Consider the following 20507-nt stretch of genomic DNA (forward strand, 5'->3'; position numbering starts at 1 on the left):
ACACGACCCCTAGGATTGAGTAATATCATGTGCTTGCACAACCCACTCTCAATGTAACGGCAAAGGCACGGACAACGGGAGGGAGGGCGGGGGATAAACAAGGCACAACAACGGCACAATAACTCCTTGTGGGCGTGTTTTTCGTGCTCTCCCCTTCCCATTGGCTGGAAGGTAAAATTCCAGCCAATGGGAAGAGGAGAGGGCGGGACTTAAAAAAACACCAAGAAACGCCCCCGAACCGCGTCGTGACGGGGGAAACAGTGATGGACAACCATGTCTTCCAATGGCTAGCCTCCATTTAAGGAGCTAGCCAATGGAAGAAGGGGCGGGTTCAAGTCCCCCATACTGTTCTAACATTAGATTTTGCCTGCGCGAACGATGCTGAGCAGCGGACGCTAGGCGAAACCTAAAAACTGTTGGTGGACTAAGTAGTCCATATGCAACCCACTATGGAGTCACAATAATGCTGTGCCCTTAAAATATTTCTGACTTACGACAGAACAGGTCTATTTTATAAACCAAGTTAACATAATCATGCATAAAAGTGCTTTTACCATTATTTGTGTGTTTTACTTATAATAAGACACATATATATTCACCACCTATTAATGTGTAACAGAGCTCAGACATGTAGCTGAAATATATAAACGAAGTTTATATATTTCAGCCAAAACGTGGAACATGGTATTATATTTTAAACCTTCATTTACAGAGTATACAAAATGTGCTAAGTCTATTTATGTGAACAGTTACGTTTACATGTTTGTTTTCTGCTGATATTCTTTATCCACTTTCTAATCCTAAAAATGTTATGCATTTGCAGGGAAAAATAAGATTGAAGAATTAATGGTGTGAAAGTATGTCGCTTCTCAAGCATGAGTTTTAAAAAACTCCACGCTGGGCCTCTCGTGAATAAAGGGGGTGCAGCCAGGGGGAGGGGGATTAAAAACACCCCAGGCTAGATTAAACAAACACAGTGTTTCGAAACACTAAAAGCTGCAATGCTGAGTGAGGCACATGGTAATACCTCTCAGCATTGGGTAGGGAGAACGGAGTCTCCTCTCTAAATAAGCGCATTGTCTCAGGCGAGACCTAAAAAGGTGGGAACCATACACTATCGTCCACCCCCAACTTGTGCCCTTCTGGGAGAAAAAGGAGCAAGGAGCTGTAAAAATTGCATCATGTGCTGAGCACTCTCACACAGCGATCTCTTACCACTAGTGCTCCAACAGCAAAAAAAAACTTTCAGACATCCAATACTTTAACAACATCAGAGAACTCTGGAACCTACTCAACACAACACCTCTCTCTGGCACCCAAAACTCTCATAACACTTGCACGCTCTGGCACCCAGCACTCCCTCATAGCACCCACACTCTCTGGTACCCACCATTTTCAAACCACCAGCACTCTGGCACCCAACAAACTCAATACAACCCATGAACACCGGCACCCAGCATTTTAACAGCGTGTGCGCCCCCTGCTCCTTTATATAATGAATTCCTCCCGGGACTTGGCCGACCCGGGGGGGCAAGTAAAAAGAAGCATGGGAAACGTTGCCTGTTTTTTTTAACCATGTGGACCTGGGGATACTCGGGAAGATTGTAAAACATAAATGTTTTTGGCCCCAGGTGGGGTCCCTGGTCCCAAGTCCCAAGATGGCCAACACCACAGCCTGGTTGAAGTGGTGGCAGACAATCAGATCGCATTTTGAAATCTGTTGTATTCGCGGAACCTCCACATCTCAAGTTATACATATTTTTTTTCTTTAATAACTGCAAAACTACTGAATGGATTTACACCAAATTACAAAAAGAACGCAAATCAAAAATCTTTATTCGGATAAAAAATATCCATAGCGAGTTGCACAGATAAAATTAAAAAAAAAACAATATAAAATTCATTAAGATGGCCTCATGACATGAGCAAGTTAAATAAGCAAATTCACAACATTAAGATATCAAGCTGAGTGGCAACTCGACAGGTTAAAAACATTATTAGAAGCATAAGATGGGAATAATTTATTGACATATTAGCACTGTTCAGGATATAGCACCCTTAACTGTGCTTTTATATAAAATTTAAAGTGTCCAGGTATTGCAGCTGTTTTCTTCTTTGGGTGGCATAAGAAACACACAGAAACTCGATAGCAAGGTTACGGATAAAGTTAAAAACATCTTTATAAGAAATAATTTTCCCTTTTAAAAACCATCGCCACAATATTGGTTTCCTCAGATCCCTATAACAGCTACAAAAAAAAAGAGTAAAAAATACAGTGTGGATTCTTTTTGAACCAAGACCTAACTTTCTGCTGAATTTGGTGTAAATCCGTTCAGTGGTTTGAGCTGTAGTCATGTTCAAAATCCCTATGGTAAATTGCATGGGAAAACACGTTTTGGGACCTTCCCTTTTTCTAGGCCCCCGCTTGATGAATCACCTCAAACATTCCAGACAGCAGTTGCACTGACTGACACAACTGCACCAAAGTTTTGGGGAAAATAAAATGCACTTTCCTATGGAAACTAGGTCCTAACTGTAACTACCTACTGGCAATACATACACATATCCGTCATGCCTGTCAGCAATTTAGGAACTAAGAGCACTTTGTTCCCCAAATTAACTTCACCTGAACTGACACATGAAATCGGTGCAATATCAACTCAGATCCAAAATAAATTGAAATAGTCCTGATCGGCTTTTACTTATTTTCTCATGAGAACAAACCTTCTTAAAACTACCAGCTGTAATAAAATCTACACCTTCTGACAAAAATATATATATATATATACTATCCATAAACTTTACGTTTCACAAAAGGGAGCATAGGATAGAATTGTGAGAACTGTCCCGGATGTCCGTTGTCAGAGTATGCTTATTAATTTTCTCATCGTTAAACCCATCTATACGTTAATACTTGATTAATACTGTTAAATGTGATACAAATCAAATACTGTTAAATGTGATACAAACCAATGCACATAAACCTTTGGTGACTTGGGGGGCTGGCAGCGGTCTTTTTGCCCTGAATGTGTACACTGCCTAGAATTTGCTATCTTGCCAGATGGTCATCAAATATTGATATATTGTCTCAGGCATGACGCACAGGGAGGGAAGAGGGGCTGCCACGAGAAATTTACTCATCAAGCAGAGCAATGCATCAGGTCCAGCATTCTAAACGGTGCCGCTCTCACGCGCTTCTGTTCTCGCGCGAGGGAGCCCCGAATACACTTTGCGCCTTACAATAAGTGGCCCTGACTTCCCGCCATTGTCATACGTTCGCTGGGCAAGCGGGAAATGCCATCTAACCTGGCAGCCGATGTCCGCACTTTTTAGTGGTCCCTTCTCGCGCGCCCAGTTAGGTCTCAGACATCCGGCGGCTCAGAAGCATTCAGAGGAAGCCGGGTGAAGGCGCTTGTCTTCAGCGGGGCACACGTGGGAGCAGTGCCGGTATTGTGAGCGAAGAGTAACCCTAGGAGGCCCTGATCAGCTGGGGCGGCTGCGACACGCCTACACTGCGACCCCAGCGAATCAACTGGCAGCACTAGGCGGGTCTCGCGGGGCTGCACTTCCCATTAAGCTCTGTGATTGGCTAGAAAGACATGACCCGCCATAAACCCACGCCCAGAAAGAAACAATTCTTCACCTTTCGCCAGAGAAGGACCGCCCTGCTGCTGCTGCACTGGAAGTGAAGACCCAGCCGCACATGTGCATTCACGATTTGCACGCTGTCGTCCATGATAAAAGGAGCCTACGTAAAACTTGACCTGGAAGTTCTAGAGACTGACACACACGCCAGAGAGCGCCACCTGCGAGGAAAAAATACAGAAAACTGAGTGATCATCAAAGCGTGTACCGACAGCGCTGTGGGCCTGGAGGTGGCTGCGACGGGTCGGAGAGTGAGCTTCTCCTTTGGTGTAGGGATGTACGTTAGGACCGTTATTTACCTCGTAGTCCATAGTAGGTGACCGTCCTTGTTAGCAGAGCGTAGAAGTTTTGGACGGTTGGTGGCATTGCCCACAGTTACCTGTGAAGTGTGCAGTATTACGGAGTTGGTCTCTAGGCCCAGAGAAACGTGGGAGTGCACGTCTTATTTATTTTTTTATGCAATTTTATATAGCGCGGACTTTACCCAAAGGTTTCAGAGCGCTTTACAATAGAATCAAGTGCGTTACACGAGGAGTTTCACGAACTTCCACATTACAGAAAAAGTAAATAAGAGATGGCTATCACAGCTAAAAACAAGTCAGGTCCCGGGCCGGCAGCCAATCACAGCGCGGCCCGGGAATGACGTCACGGGGGTGTCCCGGGCCGGCAGCCAATCGCAGCGCGGCCCGGGACAAAGGGGCGGGGCTTAAAAAAGCACCAGAAACGCCCCCGAATCGCGTTTTCGGGAGAAAGCGCGATTGACAGCCTCTGTCTCCCAATGGCTAGCCTCCATTTATGGAGCTAGCCAATGAGAGGCAGAGGCGGGTCATCGATCATATATAGAACTCAATAGGTTTTTTAGCGAATGCTCACTACGTGAGCATTTGCAGGCAAAACCTAAAAACTGCATTTAACCTATTCACAGATGACAACTCTAAATTGTGAGCCCTATTGAAAGCCTGTTGTGCAAAAGACTCGGTCAGAGGTTTTTAATGGTTCAGTCACACCTTGGGTGTTTTGCTGTCTGCAGTGCTGGGTCGTGCAGGGTGTCGCACTGAGCCTGCTTGCTTTGCAGTTTCATGCTCGTGTTTTATGTGCTGCGGCTATCAGCAGGCTAAACTTAATCTAACAAAACCCCAGGATGACGTCATTCAGAAATATTCACAGCCCTATTCTCCAATAAAACATACTAACAGGTTGTGATTTTCCGTTAAACTTGGGAACGGAAGTGCAAAGACTGGACGACCTTCACCGGTGCAAAAGGGGTCAGCGTGTTCTTTGGGTGGGTGTTCCTGGGCTATCGCAGCACTATATCTAATCTTTCAAACTTCCTTATTGAAAGCGAATGACATTTCATATTTATCTAATGAGCGCAGATTTTGAAGGTTAATTATGTCACATGGAAGTAGCAAATGTATTATTAACCATTAATAAGTATCACACCCACCAATCTGGGGCTCTCTTTGTTCTATATTAACAGGTAGGTGTTTGCAAGTTGACAGAGTGGTACTGATTTAATCTTTCTGTGAAGGTTGAAAGGCTGAGTTGCGCATATTTTTTGTTGCAAGTCGGTCAGTGCACTTACCCCAAAGAGCGGCCTTCTTGCCAGTTAAAATCTTTTGGCATTGTCTTTTAGAATACATTTTTGAAAACTCACTTCCTGCGGTACTAACATCTGTGCCTCAGCTTCAAGAGTGGTAAAAAAGTATGTTTGCGGTCTGGGCCCATAGAGCCTGTGCGCAGGAGAGTTAAACTGCACCGCTGGCGCCTTTAGCTTTGCAGCTTGGTTGCCATGACAATACAGACAAGCAAAACAAGATGGCGTCGGACCGTCCGCTGCCCATACGTACGCGTGCATGTTTATCTTTGACTGAATGGCGAGAGCAGCTATCTTTGTCCATCCTTTCGAGCTATGGCTGAATTGATTACAAACCTCACTCGCAATGGCGAGAGCAGTGCATGCGTGCTGCTAACGCCTGGCGAGACCTAAAAACACCATATTATATCATTGTTGGTCATATCTTTAATATAATTGATAGAATTCATAGAATTTATAGAGCTAAGCTTGTATAGGATCCCAAATGTTTATCACGTTGTAGTTTTGAAATTTTCAAAACACAAACAGTGATAAACTCTGACCATCAGGATAAATGGTTGGGAGGGTCTTTCTGTAGTCAAATTCAGGTCAGACCTCGTTTATCTAGCACGATTGCCATAAAATAAATACCAATACACTAAGGGGTTGGGCCTATTCATGCGTCCAAACTAGGCCACAATATTATGAGAACATGAGAGAGGTTTCGACGTGCATTGATAATTACTATATACAAAATAACCACCTTGAAATCTAAAGTGGTTATGGTGCTTTTGTTCCATCTTTTCTTATTAAATTTGTTTTTTGCATACACACACGATGAATATTTAATTCATGTCATGAAAAAAGATAGTGTGAAAAAATTAAACTTAACAGTAGTGACAAAATTTGAGACATTTAACAAGGACATCAAAAGCATACAAATACGTGTGAATGACACAACATAACGAAACAAACAAGTCCTAATTGATACTAAGGCAGTGAACAAGATTTTTATTTTTCAAAGGTGCATCCTGCCGTATAAAATAAATACCAGCAAAAGGGTCCTATGATAATCACCTTGGGGTCCCATACCACTTGACGATCACAAAGGCGGTTAAGCTACTCAAATAATACATTCTAAGATCTTTTAATCACCAGACATGTTGCAGAGTATGCATGACATCAGCTCCCTCCATAGCACAACGAAAACACTGAGAGTGCTCTCTGACAGCCCACTTGTATAATTGAGGAGATATATGATATAGATCAATAAAAGTCCTAAACTGATGCACCTTAATATGCGAAACATTAAGAACAGTCTCAGTGAACATGTTACTTTTAACTAGATCATAAGATGTCGCCTGCTGACCTAAATGTCGACTCCATTTCAGAACCAGCTAATTAAAACAAGCGAGTCTTCCCTGATTTAGGATATTATATGCCGCCTGTATGAATCCACCCAAGTATCTTCATGATAAAATCCAGGACCTCATTACTGTCCTGGTCTATATCTTCTCTTGTAATGGGTGCTAAAAATATTGCAGCACTGTAAATATTGGAGGAAAGCTTGGCGAGGTAGCCCCTTATCTTGACACAAATGTTCAAATGGAAGACGATGACCCCCCAGCATTATTGGTACATTCCATTGAGATTCTGAAATGGGTGAGGAGGATGCCCCTTTCATGCCCCTCCTGTTTACGATTCATAATGGGTCACAAAGGCCCCTTTATAAACTGGAAAGACTTTTCCAGCTTCTAAAATGCATTGTAAAAAAGTGTCCTGCAGTCGAAACCCTTTGTTTTGTGACCCTCAAAACACTGTTGAACATCAGGCCCCAAATATTTAAATCATTGCTTTCTATGTGATTTTATTTCATACAAGTGTGTATGACTTACATGGAAGATTTATTCTTTGATGTGGATTTATGGCGGCCAATTAGAGGTACACCTGGGTGTCAGCAGCATACTGATGAAATGAGATGCCTAGATTTTGAAGTAGTTTTACTAGCATTTCAACACATATTGAAAAGGATGAGTACTAAGAACCATGTGCGTCACTGCAAGAGATAGGGATGGGATCAGTGATGCAGTCCCCAATTTTCAGTAACTAGGAGTGTTGCAATAGCTATAACAGAAACTATCCACAAGTGTTTTATGGATCATGACACTGTAAAAAGATAGGAAAACAAGGGGACCTTGTACAGAGTTGAGCAGGATATCACTCATCGGCGATGACCATTAGTGTTGCGGAATCCTTTCTGTAGCCTGCCTTAAAACTTGATTTGAACGTTTCCGGGAGGAATTTTTCTTGGATATCCTTAATTAGGGAGACACATTTTTCATTGACTTTAACGAGAATGGGGAGACCAGAAATGGCCACAAAACCATCCATAAGGGCACACAAAAACTAGTGTAAGAAATTTTAATATTATTTGTATTGCGTGACTGTCCACTTCATGGAATAATTACAACCCTTGTAAGGATGAACCCTCAAAGTCACTAAATTAACCTGAGCACAACACTGTGGTAGTTGTGGCTCACAGCAGACAGGCTTGACTTAGGGCTGTTTATTGAGTATCAAAACAGTAATCGTGTCAAAATGCAAAACAATAAAATTCCCAAACCAGATTAGAAAAAGAGAATAAAATTGAACAAGCTAAATTCAGTAACAGAAACCGGAGGTAAGAATATTTAAAGTTTTAATTAGAAATGGTGCTAGAATGCACAAAGGACCAATTTTTAGGTTGAGCGTAGCGATGGACTTTTTGTTGGCGTGTCTGGGGGAATGTGAGACAGCGATCGCTCACGCGCCTCGCTGTCTCAGATTCCTCCTTGTGGGCGCGCACGGCGCCGTGCCTCATATTCCCGACACTCACGCATGCGCACATACACAGCCACACGCATACACAGCCACACACACACGCACCCCCCCTACACACACAAGCGCACCTACACGCACACACAGAGACCCCCCCCACACACACACCAGCTCACCTACACACACGCACGCACACATACAGAGACCCCCCTCCCCCGCCGCAATCGCACACACACACACACACACACACACACACACACACACACACACACACACACACACACAAGCGCACCCCCCTCCCCCCTAGAACTAAGCCCCACTTACCGCCATTCGGGACTTCTGTAGCCGGGGCTCTCCCTCGGGCATGGGAGTCCCGCCTTCAGGCACTCCGTGGGCGCGTGCGCGGGACTTCTGAAGACGGAAGTCCCGCCCAAAGGAACTGGCTCGTCCGACTCGTACAGGCGTCTCCAGCGACTTCCCTCACTGCTAGTTCTTCAATACTTTGTTTTCCTCGGGTAACTACACACAGAAGATTTTTCCTTACTTGCTACTCTTTGACTGCCACTTCGGTTTTTATATTAATGCCATCTCATATTAAATGTGCAGTAAAAGACCTAGAACTATCACGGTGATCACTCTTTCACTTCTTATAAATGCAATTCATAACAGTACCTAGACAAATGCTGATCGTCATTCCTTTGATCGTGAGGGTACCAAGACTTCCAAAGCATGTTCCCGATTGTGTAGTTTCGTTCTATGCTGAAGTTTCTTTCCTAATTGCTTCCCCCACATGATGCAGAGCTTGGAAATCCGGATTCTTCGTCCATTTCCGGTACCATTTTTTTTATACTAATGCCCATCTCTTACTAAATGTGCAGAAAAATACTTGGACCCATCATAGGGATTGCTCCACCACTGCTTGAAAATTAAATATATAAAGAAAAGTACCTAGGTAGCCGACATCAACTGCTGATCTGTGATTCCATTGCTCGTGAGGGCTGATCTGTGATTCCATTGATCGTGAGGGCTGATCTGTGATTCCATTGATCAGTAGGGTACCAAGGCTTCAAAAGCATGTTCCCAACTTTGTAGATTCTATGTCAACGTTTATTTTCCAATTCCTTCACACACATAATGCAGAGCTTGGATATCCGAGTTCTTTCTCCATTTCGGGTAGAATTTGTTTTGCCTCCTCTGAATTGGGGTTTGGACCACAGGTTAATTGAAGGTTGACATGACTACCAAAGCAAATACTAGTGCTGGATCACACTCTGAAGCCTCAGGTAGCATGCTGCACACTATGACAGATAGACGCTGTCTCACCCTATTACTCCCCTAAACCTCCCACCTCTCTCGCTGTACCCTCCATCTCACCCGACCTTTCTCTCACTCCCTTTTTCCCCTCATTTACTGCATCCCTCCTTTCTGTCCCATATGATGTTGCCAAAGGCTACCCACACCGATTCCCCTCAATGTCTTGAGAACAGTCTTATGCAGCAGAAAGCATTATCCAAGCAACCAGTGTAAGCATAAGTGGAAATCAAAGATGCAGGCACCTGCTTCCCTGGTTGAAATAACACCTCGGCTCTCATAATAAATTCTCACACTTCTGATTTTTTTAATTTGTTTATTATTACTGCTGACTTCTGAAACGGAGTTAATTCTCAGTCGTCAACATCAATACAAATTATAATAACAAATCAACATTCAATGAGCATACGCAACAAAATCTCTCTACAAATTAAAATCATTGTGCTGAGGGGTCTCCCGCCCACACCGGTCAACAGACAAGTTCCATTTATTTTCCCGCCATGTCCACACGCAGAGCAACTATGTGATAAGCGTCACTTTCCCATGGTGCACTGGGGTTACTGTTTACGTAATGTGAATGTACAGGCCCGGTCAGCTCTGCCTGCTGCTGGACTCGCAGTGCCCGGTGGCCAGCGGTCACCAGTTGCTACCTCAAGCTGAGACTTGCCAACCCTTTTTTTATTACAAGTAGTATTGCATTCCCAGTTCCCCTCTGAATGTATGTTAGAAGCAGGAATTAATTATTTGGGGGGGTTTCTATACCATATAAAATGGCAGATAGGCATCTGTGAATAATGAGGGTGCTATTCATCTTGCGGTTCGAAGTGACATCATAGGTAGCGCAAGCTTCACTCTCGGCCATAAGATGTCACTCAAAAGCCGCCCGTGAATAACATCCCTTTATTCCCAGTTCTTCTGCTATAATTCTGTATGTGACCATCCTCTTTGGTTCCTACTGGACTCTGCCACTGTCTACACATTGTCTTTTCCTTTCCCTTTCCATAGCTTTTCATGCCTTCTGCTGTCAATCCTTCCTTCCTCCCCAACATTCCCTTCACCTCCTTCCCTCCTTTCTACTTTTCACCCTTGGTTTTTACCATCTTTCTGTTCTACTTTCCCTTTTGTCTTTCTTGTTCCTCCTTTCGCTTTCCTTCCCTTTTTCTCACTTCTTTCTCACTCACAAAGTCCGTCCTTCTGTACTGTTTATGTTCCTGCTGCTTCCTTTCCTCACCCTCTTGTCTTCGCCAGTCTTTCCTCTGTGCAGCGTTCCTCACATTTATTTTATTTCTTCCTGTTCTTACAGTTATTTCCACTCCCTTTTCTCATCCTTCTGTCTTCTCTCTTTCCTTGTCTCCCCTTTCTCTCGTCCCCTCTCCCTTCCTCTTCTTCCAATTCGTCTATTCTTGTCTCTTCTTTTTCCTTGTCCCCCTGTCTATTTTCCTATTGCTCAATTCCCTCTCTTCTCTTGTTCTTTGTCCCTGAGCAGTTCAAAGCCGCAGCAGACGTCACTAAGTAATTTTACTACATCTGTTGTTGGTGGTTGTTAGAGGTTGCGGCCTGGGGAAACAGGACTGTGTTTTTTTCTCTGCACTGGAAGGCCTTTTATATCTAGTGCTTCACAGACAGTGCCTATATGTGTGCATTAATTGCTTATCCTATAAAATACTGTTTATGTATGGACGACATATTTTGAAAAGGGGCATTTTGGCATTACATTTGTTTAAGGTGTTTCTAATAAAACATATGTTTTTAAGTTTGAAAAGCAGAAGCATCAATTGCTGATCAGAGATCGAGTATTTTTGGTATTTACACGAGTATTTACACAAGTTTAAGCTATTGGTATTGTAAATGCCAATACGTTTTATTTATGTTTCTTTTTTTAAAACATGGATAAAAGGCATTGTCATTTTTAATGCCAGAGTTTAAGCTATTGGCATTGTAAATGACAACGCCATTTATTTATATGTTTTCAAAACCAACGCATGGGTGAAGGGTTTGTCATTTACAATGCCAATGTCTCAAACTTTTGCAAATGCTAGACCTATTGCATTGCAAATGCTTGTTGTCAATAGTCGTGGTAAACCATGATCTAGGTGCAATTCGAGGCTTACCATGATAGAGCACTGGTCGGGTACACCATCAGGTTCATCTTGGGAAAAGATTTTACCTTCTGACTTAGGACTTGATTATGATCTTGGCGGATGGGATACTCCATCACAAAAGTGACGGATATCCCGTCCCCAAATGACAAGTTTCATGGGATATAATGGAATTGTAATTTAGTGGACGGGATATCCGTCACGTTTACTATGGAGTAACCCTGTCCTCCAAGATCATAATCAGGGCCTTAGTCTTTTAAGTCCCAGTCCACTTCTAAAGCCCCTCAGGGGAGGCACTTAGAGACTCAAAGGGTGTAGAGCAGAGGCCAACCATAGGGTCGAATTGCCACCGGTCAGCTGGGTGCTTCAAATAAAAGGACTCTTGTAGCTTACTGTCTCCCTTTAGCCACACAGGAGGTTAGCCAACTGACACTCTTGGAGTCCATTCTTTGTCCTGGTACAAGAGGGAGCGGATGCAGTCCTTCATGGCTCCTCTCAGGTCACATAATTCAGGTCCAAGTCCTTTATGATCTTAAGGAAGTGTCCTGACGTGGGTGCCTGGCAAGACAACATTTATGCATGGAACTAACTAATGAGTGAAAATCACTCCTGAGCACATCCATAGAGTCAACCATACCCACGTTTGCCATTTCCAAGATTGCAACAGTGTTCATCACACTAAGCCTGGGATCTGGGGTGTTGGATGTGTGTGGGGGGTATCCTGTGGTAATCCTAGTGTCCTTCGATATCTAGCACTAAAATCCAGTTTGAGAAAGGCATTTTACCCCAACAAACCTAGAGGCAGAAGCCTTGGAGGGCAAATGCATGGTCCTCCAGCAACCAGACAGTAGATATTCAAGAATTGTCTTGGCATCTTGTTCTCTCCCTTTCATGTACCCCCCATTGTTACATGTGGCTCAATATACTTGCCAAGTCAGATTATACACTGTAATGTCGAAAAGGATGCCCACACCCCCATTCTGTATATTCTGTGGAGTTCAGCCTATTTAGATCAGCCAGCTGTTTGCTCTTTTGAGCATTTCACACCTTTTTTCACACCAAAGTAAGGCTGAGCACAGGCTGAGAGCTGGCAGAGACTGACTGCTAATTAGCCATTTGAGAGAGCCATTTGAGAGTTCAGGTAGATGATGGGTGACTTTCTAAAAGTTTTTTTTTCCTTACTATTTGTTAAAAATCAGACAATTAAAAATAATTGTTTCATTATTTTTCGAGCTGCGCCCATTCTTGAGATACTTACAACAAGGGGTGGTGAGGGACAGAGTCTCTGAATTAAGCAGAAAGCTCTCACCCAGTCAAGAGATCAGGGCTAGATCCAACACCGTTTTTTAGCTCACTGCACCATCCCAGTTTCAGAACCTGGCTGTATGCAAATTAGTCTGTTCCTGTCCCAGTGCATGATGGGAACAGGGCAAACCAAACTACAAAAGCCAATTCTTACACTGGGAAGGAAACAAGCTCCCGGGGACCGGTTTCTGGCATTACAGCCGTCTTCGGCCCGGTTTGCTTGAATCCTGATGGTGCAATGAGCAAGGGTCTCACATCTGAGAATACCCTTCCACGCTTAGGGTGGACAAAAATATTTACAACAAGGGGTGGTGAGGGACAGAGTCTCTGAATTAAGCAGAAAGCTCTCACCCAGTCAAGAGATCAGGGCTAGATCCAACACCGTTTTTTAGCTCACTGCACCATCCCAGTTTCAGAACCTGGCTGTATGCAAATTAGTCTGTTCCTGTCCCAGTGCATGATGGGAACAGGGCAAACCAAACTACAAAAGCCAATTCTTACACTGGGAAGGAAACAAGCTCCCGGGGACCGGTTTCTGGCATTACAGCCGTCTTCGGCCCGGTTTGCTTGAATCCTGATGGTGCAATGAGCAAGGGTCTCACATCTGAGAATACCCTTCCACGCTTATGGTGGACAAAAATATTTACAACAAGGGGTGGTGAGGGACAGAGTCTCTGAATTAAGCAGAAAGCTCTCACCCAGTCAAGAGATCAGGGCTAGATCCAACACCGTTTTTTAGCTCACTGCACCATCCCAGTTTCAGAACCTGGCTGTATGCAAATTAGTCTGTTCCTGTCCCAGTGCATGATGGGAACAGGGCAAACCAAACTACAAAAGCCAATTCTTACACTGGGAAGGAAACAAGCTCCCGGGGACCGGTTTCTGGCATTACAGCCGTCTTCGGCCCGGTTTGCTTGAATCCTGATGGTGCAATGAGCAAGGGTCTCACATCTGAGAATACCCTTCCACGCTTAGGGTGGACAAAAATATTTACAACAAGGGGTGGTGAGGGACAGAGTCTCTGAATTAAGCAGAAAGCTCTCACCCAGTCAAGAGATCAGGGCTAGATCCAACACCGTTTTTTAGCTCACTGCACCATCCCAGTTTCAGAACCTGGCTGTATGCAAATTAGTCTGTTCCTGTCCCAGTGCATGATGGGAACAGGGCAAACCAAACTACAAAAGCCAATTCTTACATGTTAGACGGACCGGGAGGGTCGGCCGAGGATAAGGGGAGAGGTCTCCGGGGAGAGCCGTCTCCAGCGATCGTACAGACAAGTAACTTCCCCCCCACAGACGGACACCACACAAGGGTAAAGTTCAACGAGACTTTATAGGCAATTCTTTAAGGTTACGATGGAATGGTACAAGGAGGTCTGGACTCAGGGGTCCCCTCGGTTCTGGTCTCTGGCTTGGGAAAAGGGTAGCGGGACAGTCTTGTTACCAAAAGATGAAACTAGCTCTCAATCCTCGAGCTCGGCGTTCTAGATGATCGGGCCGCGGCGGAGCCAGCAGGTCCCGAGATGGACGAAGGAAACGACGGTCCGCGGCGGAGCCAGCAGGTCCCGATGAAGATGGTGAATGCAAACGGTCCGCGGCCACGCCAGCAGGTCCCGACGACGATGGAGGATATGAAGGTTACGAAGGTTGCGGCAGCGCCAACAGGCAAGACGATGGTGCACGAGACAGAGCTATGGCAGCGCCAGTAGTCCGTCAAGGATGAGTTCTTCTCTGCGTCTCTCGACTCCAAGATACAACTGCCTTCCTGCTCTGGAGCTGCCCCAGTTATAGGGCTGGTGCCCTTTGATGTCCGGATCCTCGCACTTGGAGGTCGGGAGGTCCGGGATGAGGGAGTCCAGACACCCAGCAGGGGGGTGGAGCCAGCGCCCGGGGAGGCGATGGGCGAGCGGCACCTGGCGGGGGAGAGCCATCGACACCTCTTTCCCCCAGTGACTTGCCAAGTAGCCCGCTCACCTCCTGGGTGGATGGTGGTGCCGGGATGTCTGAGACCTGGCCAGGCCCAGGGTTGAGGTCGATCTGGGGCCAGGCGGCCTCGTGGTGGAGTGTCCAAGATGGCGCCCAGGATGGGCGCGCAGGCCGGCAGTGGATCAGGCCCACGAGGTCGACATGTTCGAGGGTAGGGGTCCCGGAGGGGACGGAGGACGTGTAATGGTGGTGTGTGGTACCTGCGTGACCGGGCTCGGGCCTGGTCGGGCCGGGGGAGAGTGGCCCTTCATGTGGCCTGTCCAACATGCGTCCCCCCCAGCTGAAGGCGGGGAGAGTTACCCATCCTCTTGGGGACTCTCCTCGTCGAGGCGGAAGAACCGGGACAGGCCATCCGCGTTGGCGTGATCTGGCCCAGGCCGATGTTCAACTGTGAAGTCCATCCCTTGGAGGGAGATGGACCAACGTAGTAACTTCGGGTTTTCTCCCCGCATCTGCATCAGCCACTGCAGGGGTCGGTGGTCGGTCTGCACCCGAAAGTGTGTGCCAAAGAGGTAGGGCCGGAGTTTCTTGAGGGCCCATACCACGGCGAAGGCCTCCCTCTCAATGGTGCTCCAGCGTTGTTCTCGTGGTAGGAGTCGCCTGCTGATGAAGGCCACTGGCTGATCAAGGCCTTCGGTGTTCACTTGAGACAGGACTGCCCCGATGCCATGGTCGGAGGCATCCGTCTGGACGACGAACTCCCGGCTGTAGTCGGGGGCCTGGAGCACAGGGGCGGAACACATGGCGGCTTTCAATTGTTCGAATGCTGTTTGACACTCTGGGGTCCAGTTGACTGCCTTGGGTTGATTTTTTGACGTGAGTTCCGTGAGGGGACCCACTATAGTACCATAGTCTTTCACGAACCTTCGGTAGTAGCCCGTGAGGCCCAGGAAGGCTCGTACCTCGGTCTGGGTGACGGGGGGCTGCCAGGACTGGATGGCGGCAATTTTGAGCTGCAGAGGGGCCACCAGGCCGCTTCCCACCTGGTGTCCGAGGTAGGTTACAGACCCTTGACCAATTTGACATTTGCTGGCCTTGATCGTGAGGCCAGCTCGCTGAAGGGCTTGTAGCACGGCTCGGAGGTGGCGGAGGTGCTCGGTCCAATGGTGGCTGTATACAGCGATGTCATCTAGGTAGGCGGCGCTGAACCCTTCGAGCCCCGCCAGGACTTGATTGACGAGCCGCTGAAAGGTTGCTGGGGCATTCTTCATGCCAAAGGGCATGACCTTGAAATGGTAATGGCCATCGGGGGTGGAAAAGGCAGAACGTTCTTGGGCCCGGGGTGTGAGGCCGATTTGCCAGTAGCCCGCCGTCAGGTCGAAAATACTGAGGTAGCGGGCAGCTCCCATGCGGTCGATTAGTTCATCTGCCCGGGGGATGGGATGTGCGTCTGTTCTGGTGACCGCATTTAAGCCCCGGTAGTCGACGCAGAACCGGAGTTCCGGCGTGGTGCCAGGGGCGGCTGCTTTGGGGACCAGTACTACAGGACTGGCCCAGGGGCTATCTGAGGGCTCGATGACCCCGAGCGTGAGCATTCTTGCTACCTCTTCCTGGATGCAGGCCCGTACCCGATCTGGCACGCGGTAGGCCCGGTGGCGGATAGGGGGGCTGTCCCCTGTGTCCACATCGTGCACACACCAGGAAGTGACACCTGGGGCGAGGGAGAACAGGCTGGTGAACTGTGACAGGAGGACTCGACACTCCTGGTGTTGCTCTCGGGTGAGGGCCTCCGAGAGTCGGACCCCATCCACGGAGCCGTCTTTCTCCTGAGTCCGTAGGAGGTCAGGGAGGGGCTCGGAGTCCTCTTCAGCCCCATTGTCTGTGGCCATCAGGAGGCTGAGTTCTGAACGCACAAAGTGGGGTTTCAGTCTGTTAGCGTGGAGGACCCGGAGGGGGTTCCGGGGAGATTCCATGTCGATGAGATAGGTGGCAGGACCCTTGCGCTCGACTACTTTGAAGGGCCCTGTCCACTTGTCTTGCAGGGCGCAGGGTTCGGTGGGGGACATCACCCATACCTGTTGCCCAGGTTCAAATTCGATGGAGGAGGCATTCCGGTCATACCACTTTTTCATGTCCTCTTGACTGGCCTCTAGGTTGGCTTTTGCCAGCTCTCTGAACCGCCGGGTCTGGTTGCGGAGGGTTAGGAGGTATCGGAAAACATCTGGTGGGTTCTTTAGAGGGGGCATCTCCCAGCCTTCCTTGACTAGGCTGAGCGGCCCCCGCACTGGGTGTCCATATAGTAGTTCAAACGGGCTGAAGCCCAGGGACTTCTGGGGAACCTCTCGATAGGCGAAGAGGAGGCACGGCAGCAGCACGTCCCACTGGCGACGGAGGGGCTCTTCCAACCCCCCGATCATCCCTTTGAGTGTGCGGTTGAACCGCTCAACGAGTCCGTTTCCTTGAGGGTGATAGGGGGTCGTGAATCGGTAGGTAACCCCGCACTGTTGCCAGAGGGACTTCATATATTTAGAAATAAAGTTCGTGCCTCTGTCGCTGACGACTTCTCGGGGGAAGCCCACACGGGAGAAGATCCCCAACAGAGCCCGGCCGACTACCGGGGCTGTCACAGTTCGCAGGGGAACAGCCTCGGGGTAGCGGGTGGCGTGGTCCACTAGCACCAGGATGAATCGATGGCCTTGTTTGGTGCGCGGGTCCAGGGGTCCCACGATGTCTATCCCGACCCTCTCGAACGGGGTGGTGACCACGGGAAAAGGTTGCAGGGGGGCTTTTAGTTTGCGGCCGCTCTTTCCACTGGCTTGGCACGTGGGGCAAGATCGGCAATGCTGGTGTACATCGTTCCTCATTTTGGGCCAGAAAAAGTGGGTCACCAGACGACTATAGGTTTTATCTTGACCCAGGTGTCCCGCCAGGGGGACATCGTGGGCTAGGTTTAGCAGAAAGTCTCTAAAACGGAGGGGCACCACCAGTACTCGGCTAGCCCCCAGCTCCGCGATTCTTTGCTCACTGTACAGCAGTTCATTGTCCCAGTAGACCCAGTGCGTTCCGGAGGTATCCCCTGCACTTTGGGCGAGCGCTTGTTGGCGGAGTCCCTCGAGGGAGGGACAGGTCTTCTGTTCTTGGCGAAATTGTTCTTGCGTGGGCCCCCCCTCTTGAGGCCACTGGTCGATGTTAGCGAGGTCTGGAGGTTGAGCTGGTTCTGGGGGGACGTCACGGTCGGTGGTTTCGGCTGGGGCGACCGGAGGCGGTGGCGCCGGCCATTCGGGTTCCTCTGGGCGGGGGTTGGCACGGGCGGCCATGGACCGGGTGGTGACGCACGCCCAGTCCGGGACGCCTAACATCCCCAGGTGTTCTCTTCGTTCTACGGCTGCCCACGGAGAGCTTTCAAGGTCATTCCCCAGGAGGCAGTCTACGGGGTCATCGTCTCGGACCGTTACCTTTAACATGCCGGAGACCCCTCCCCATTCGAAGGGGACGCAGGCCATCCGACACAGACTTTCCGAGTTATCGGCTGAACGTACAGGGCAGAGAATGTTCGGTAGATATTGTTCTGGGGTCACCAGGTGACAGCGGACGGCTGTTACACTGGCCCCAGTGTCACGAAGGGCTTCGGCCCGGCGTCCATTGATGCTCACCCATTGGCTGTACTTCTGGGTGTTAGCGGGTAGGGGGACCCGCGGAACCATGTCTCTCCCCCCTAAGCAGGCTAGAGCCATGGCGGCTGGCTCCCATTCTTGGTGTTCCTGTTCATATTCCTCCTGTTCCTCTGAGATCTGTTCCTCCCCCAGAGCAGCAGCGGCTACTTGGCGGGGTCTTGGGCTCTGGTACTGGGGGCAGTTTGGGTCGTTTGCATAGTGTCCGATTCGTTGGCATCGATGGCACGTAACATTGGCTCGATATCCCGGTCGCGCCGGGGTGCTGCCCCGGTTGGCCGGGGGGGTGGTGCTGGTAGCGGGGGCGACCGGAACGTTGTCTCTTCCGCGTCCTTGGCCTCCTCCTCCTCCTCGGGGACGGTGTTGACCACGGTTGTTCCGGTTTTGTTCGTAGGACCCATTTCGACCCACTCTGGTGATTTCCCACCGGTCAGCTTCGGCTGCGAGCTGCCGGGGATCCGTTAACTTGCTGTCGAGGAGGTGCTGGCGGAGTTCAATGAAGCAATTGTTCGACAGATGCTCCCAGACCATAAGATTGAACAGTTGTTCGTAGGTTGTGACCTTGCTTCCTTTGATCCAGCCTTCGAAGGCTCGGCTAAAGTAGTTTACATAGTCCACCCAAGTTGTACCCGGGATGCGGGTGCAGTCTCGGAACCTCTGACGGTACATCTCGGGTGTGAGGCCATAGCGGGTGAGGAGTGCAGCTTTCATATGGTCATAGGAGGTCATCTGGTGGTCCGGGAGTTGCAGCAGGGCGTCGCGGCCCTCATTGAGGAATCTCCCCCATAGACCGGCTCCCCAATCGCTTCTATCGATCTGGTGTGCAGTCATAGCGATTTCATAGGCCTTAAACCATTGCTGGATGTCGTCCTCTCGGAAGTACTCTCGGACGACATCCTTGGGGATGTGTACCTTTTTCTCTGTTGCCCCTGGGGTGTGGGGTTGCTCGGACACCCCTACTTCTTTATTCTGCTTGCGTAGGTCGATCTCCGCTAGTTTCCGCTCATGCTCATATGCCAGTTTCTTTTCCTCGAGCTCCCTTTGTCTCTGTTTCTCCTCTCTTTCTTCTCGGAGACGCAGGTGCTCTAAGTTGATTTTTTGTTCGGCCAATTTAAGTTCAATGTCCATTTTGAGCCGGGCCATTTCCAGCTCGTGTAGTCGGGTTTTCTCTCGTTCCTGGATCTCGTCTTGCGAGAGACCCTTTCTTTGCTCCTCGGGGGCCGTGGGGGTTTTTGCTGCGATGCTTTGATCCGAGGTTCCGGCAGCCCCGGTTTCTGCCCAAGATTCTAGGGCCTGCTTAAAATCGTCTTTGGTACTTAGTCCGGTGGTAGCGATACCTAGTTCGATGCAGAACTGTTTTAGTTCACGATGGCTGTACTCGTCCAATTTCTCCATCTGGAATTTCTCCGTTGATCCGCTTTCTTTAGTTGACATTGTGATTCGCCGTGGGGTGAGCTACTCTCTGTACGGTTATGCGGTGATTCGGATCGCGCCGCTGGCCACCAATGTTAGACGGACCGGGAGGGTCGGCCGAGGATAAGGGGAGAGGTCTCCGGGGAGAGCCGTCTCCAGCGATCGTACAGACAAGTAACTTCCCCCCCACAGACGGACACCACACAAGGGTAAAGTTCAACGAGACTTTATAGGCAATTCTTTAAGGTTACGATGGAATGGTACAAGGAGGTCTGGACTCAGGGGTCCCCTCGGTTCTGGTCTCTGGCTTGGGAAAAGGGTAGCGGGACAGTCTTGTTACCAAAAGATGAAACTAGCTCTCAATCCTCGAGCTCGGCGTTCTAGATGATCGGGCCGCGGCGGAGCCAGCAGGTCCCGAGATGGACGAAGGAAACGACGGTCCGCGGCGGAGCCAGCAGGTCCCGATGAAGATGGTGAATGCAAACGGTCCGCGGCCACGCCAGCAGGTCCCGACGACGATGAAGGATATGAAGGTTACGAAGGTTGCGGCAGCGCCAACAGGCAAGACGATGGTGCACGAGACAGAGCTATGGCAGCGCCAGTAGTCCGTCAAGGATGAGTTCTTCTCTGCGTCTCTCGACTCCAAGATACAACTGCCTTCCTGCTCTGGAGCTGCCCCAGTTATAGGGCTGGTGCCCTTTGATGTCCGGACCCTCGCACTTGGAGGTTGGGAGGTCCGGGATGA

Source organism: Lissotriton vulgaris, chromosome 5 (assembly GCF_964263255.1).
Source record: "Lissotriton vulgaris chromosome 5, aLisVul1.2, whole genome shotgun sequence".
Taxonomy (NCBI): domain Eukaryota; kingdom Metazoa; phylum Chordata; class Amphibia; order Caudata; family Salamandridae; genus Lissotriton; species Lissotriton vulgaris.